This window comes from Piliocolobus tephrosceles, chromosome 12 (genome assembly GCF_002776525.5).
Source record: "Piliocolobus tephrosceles isolate RC106 chromosome 12, ASM277652v3, whole genome shotgun sequence".
NCBI classification, from domain to species: Eukaryota; Metazoa; Chordata; class Mammalia; order Primates; family Cercopithecidae; genus Piliocolobus; species Piliocolobus tephrosceles.
In genome coordinates this window covers 107,611,293-107,615,326 of record NC_045445.1, presented here as the reverse complement: position 1 = coordinate 107,615,326, position 4,034 = coordinate 107,611,293, and positions in this window count along the sequence as shown.

The window sequence follows — 4,034 nt, the reverse complement described above, 5'->3', positions numbered from 1 at the left end:
AAAAAAAAAAAAAAAAAAAAAAAAAAAAAGGATAATATAAGGATAATATTCTACCTGCCTCATAATATAGGTGTGAAGATATATCTAAGAAGATAATGCCCCTAAAGCAACAATGACATCATAGGTTATCCAAAAACAATGGCTTTCGTACTGACTTCCCGCAACCCCAAGGCCTATCAGCAGCTAGCAACATTAGCCAGCACTGAGGCTTGTAATGTTTGAAAGCAATACCAAAGACACGTTTATTTAGAGTTGCATTTGTGTGCCTCTTGCAAAGTCGTGACCAATTTTCTAATCCCGATCAGGAAAGGAAGCGTTTGGAGCGAGGTATAATGCTACGTGTTCTTTTAGAATGTAAAACGTTTAATTAGATGCCAAGAATTGAAAATCTTGATTCAGAGCCCGAAATGGCTAATAAGGTTTTATTGTTGCTATTACTTAGAGTTTTTATAGAACTTTAGGCTTGTAAAGTGCTTTTCAATCACTTGAGAGAATCTAAGTTTGTTAACAGCGAGATGAAAAAATGTTCCATTCATCAGGAGAGACAACATACATAATATTTTAAGTATTTAAGAATTACGATCCTGCTGTGAGAACAACTAAAATTACTTCTACGTGGATGCAAGAGATTCTAGTTATAGACATAGGACATTAATGCAGACACCAGTGTTATTACCCTGCTGAGTCTGCAAGGGCAAACTTTTGCAAGTCAGGAAATAGGAAAGTTTCTAAAACAAACATTAGCTGGCTCTAGTTACACATACAGAGCTTTTTGCCCACATGTGATTTTTGAACATTGTTCTAAAGGGGCTCTTAAGGTTTTATAGGTGATCATATTAAAAAGTCATACATAGTTCCAAAATGGCATAATTTGTGACTCTGGGTCACTGAAATCTCCCAGGATTCTGCTGTTGGGCCTTCTGCAATGGGAGACAAATTTGTATCAATTCCTCTATACATATTATCAGTGGGGCAGCGCTGGCTGGAAAGCATGTGAAAAGCCAATTTCTCCTTCCCCTGCGTACCCAAGGCGAATTCAGGGCCTCTAGCCTGTTGGATGTATCAGTTAGCTTCTGCTACGACTCAGCTCAGAGCGTACAACAGTGAGTGTTGGTGGATCTGAATGGTTGGTTAGGTGGCTCTCCTGATCTCGGCTGAACTTGCTCACATGTTTGGGAGGTAGCTGGTTGATGGCTAATCAAGCGTCAACTCAGCTTTGCCCTAAATGTTTCTCATCATCCAGCAGGCTAGCCAGGACATACTCTCATGGAGATGGAGCCGGATATAGTGGTGCACGCCTGTAGTCCCACCTACTCCAGAGACTGAGGCAGGAGGATCCTTGAGGCCAGGATGTTGAGGCTGCAGTGAGCCGTGATTGTGCCACTACACTCCAGCCCTGGAAGACAGAGCAAGATCCTATCTCTTTAAATCAATAGATAAAAAATTTAAAAATACCGTGGAGATGGCAGAGGCCTAAGAGAGAGCAAGCTCCAATGTATGAGCCACTTTGAGCCTCTGGGTCATGCCTGCTGATAGCCCATTGGCCAAAGCAAAACACGTGCCTGAGACAACGTCCAGAGCTGGGTTAGATCAACGCATCTGCTGTGGGAAGGCACTGCAGAGTCACATGACAAAGGGCACAGATGAAAGGAGGGGTGAGACTCATGGTCATCCACACATACTGCCACGGGTCGGGATAAATTAGAATCATTTTCACCAGGCACAGTGGCTCACGCCTGTAATCCCAGCATTTTGGAAGAAGAGAGTGGGTAGATCGTTTGAGTCAAGGAGTTCAAGATCAGCCTGGGCAACACAGCAAAACCCCCGTCTCTAAAAAAATTACAAAAACTAACCAGTCATGGTGTTGCGTGCCTGTAGTCCCAGCTACTGGGGAGGCTGAAGCAGGAGGATCACTGCTCTCGGGACGTCGAGGGTGTAGTGAGCCATGATTGTGCGACTGCACTTTAGCCTGGGTGACAGAGTGAGACCCCGTCTCCAAAAAAAAAAAGAATCCTTTTCTTGAAAAGGAAAGACGCATTATCGACATGTGCATCCATTTTGACTGAGAGAAAAGGTTCACTGGTAACACCAAGCTAATGCCAAGCCACTACTCTCTGCCCTCACCTCTCAAAACAGTTAATAGGCCAAAGATCAAGGGAAATTTTTCTCCAGCTTTATCAAAGTATGATTGACAAATAAACCTTGTATTTATTTAAGGTGTACAACATGTTTTTTGTTGTTGTTGTTGTTTATTTTTATTTTTTTGAAACGGAGTCTCGCTCTGTCGCCCAGGCTGCAGTGCAGTAGCGCCATCTCGGCTCACTGTTGCAAGCTTCACCTCCCAGGATCACACCATTCTCCTGCCTCAGCCTCAGTCTCCCGAGTAGCTGGGACTATAGGCGCCCGCCACCACGCCCAGCTAATTTTTTGTATTTTTAGTAGAGACGGGGCTTCACCATATCAGCCAGGATGGTCTCGATCTCCTGACCTCGTGATCCACCCATCTCGGCCTCCCAAAGTGCTGGGATTACAGGCATGAGCCACCACACCCGGCCAACATGATGTTTTGATGTAAGTATACATTGTGAAATGATCTCCCTAATCAAGCTCTATTCATCACCTCACATATTTACCCTTTTTTGTGAAAACACTTAAAAGATCTCTATTAGTGGCCGGGCACAGTGGCTCATACCTGTAATCCCAGCACTTTGGGAGGCTGAGGCGGGCAGATCTCCTGAGGTCAGAAGTTCGAGACCATTCCGGCTAACATGGTGAAACCCCGTCTCTACTAAAAATACAAAAAATTAGCCGGACGTGGTGGCACGTGCCTGTAATCCGAGCTACTTGGGAGGCTGAGGCAGGAGAATCGCTTGAACCTGGGAGGTGGAGGTAGCAGTGAGCCAAGATCACACCACTGCACTCCAGCCTGAGCAACAGAGCAAGACTCCATCTCAAAAAAAAAAAAAAAAAAAAATCGTAGACAGGGCTCTCACTGTGTTGCCCAGGCTGGTCTCAAACTCCTGGCCTCAAGCGATCCACTTGCCTCAGCCTCCCAAAGTGCTAGGATTATAGGTGTGAGCCACCATGCCTAAGCAAGAATGCTTTTCAAGTGAGCCCCTTCCTAAACAACACTAGCCCACAGCCACCTCCTGCCTGCCTCCTTGGAGTGGCCTCTACTTAACGCCCTAAGCACCCTGCAGAATTCAGCCTCAGAAAGCAGGAGGTCAGGAGTTGCAGGCCTCAGTAGCCACGCCTTGGCTGTGTTTGGGTGGCTGCCACGCATGCTGGGGAGAGATTCTGCTCTCTGCCATTCGGCCGCGCATCAGCTGGCCCCGCGCCAGGCCCACACTCAGACCCGTCTGTCAGGGTGGCACCTGGCCCTCTCGCAGAAGCAGATGGTTTTCACTGATCTTTCCTTGCTAGTCTTTTCTGCATTAACACTCCAAACCAGCCCAGCTTAATCCTGGAACTTAATGGAATCCTCACATGTTCTAGTTTCCTGTATGTTTTCCCCGGTAGCCAAATTGTTTTTCTTTCTTCTTTTTTTCTAAAGTTTTTACTTTTCTGCAATAGTAGGATTATAAATGGATTTGTATATATAGAGGGAAAAATCAATAGCTTGTATTTTCGAGGACAAAATGTAACCTCACAGCAAAGCAAAGACAATTATGAAAAAATCATTTGTTTTTCCATTTCATGGGTCGTGACATACAGCTCACCTCACATCCCTAGACCAAACCGACCTTCACCTCCCTGGAGGCAGGAGGCTCGGCCTAACAAAACCTTTCAGGGTGAGAGAGAAATAGGAAGGCCTATCCTTTCCTTTGCAGTGGCCCAGAGATCAATATGGATTGAAAAGTTTTGTTTTTATAGAAAAGGCATGGGACCGGGAGCGGTGGTTCATGCCTGTAATCCCAGCACTTTGGGAGGCTAAGGTGGGCGGATCACCTGAAGTTAAGTGTTCAAGACCAGCCCCACCAACATGGAGAAACCCCATCTCTACTAAAAATACAAAAAATTCACCAGGCGTGGTG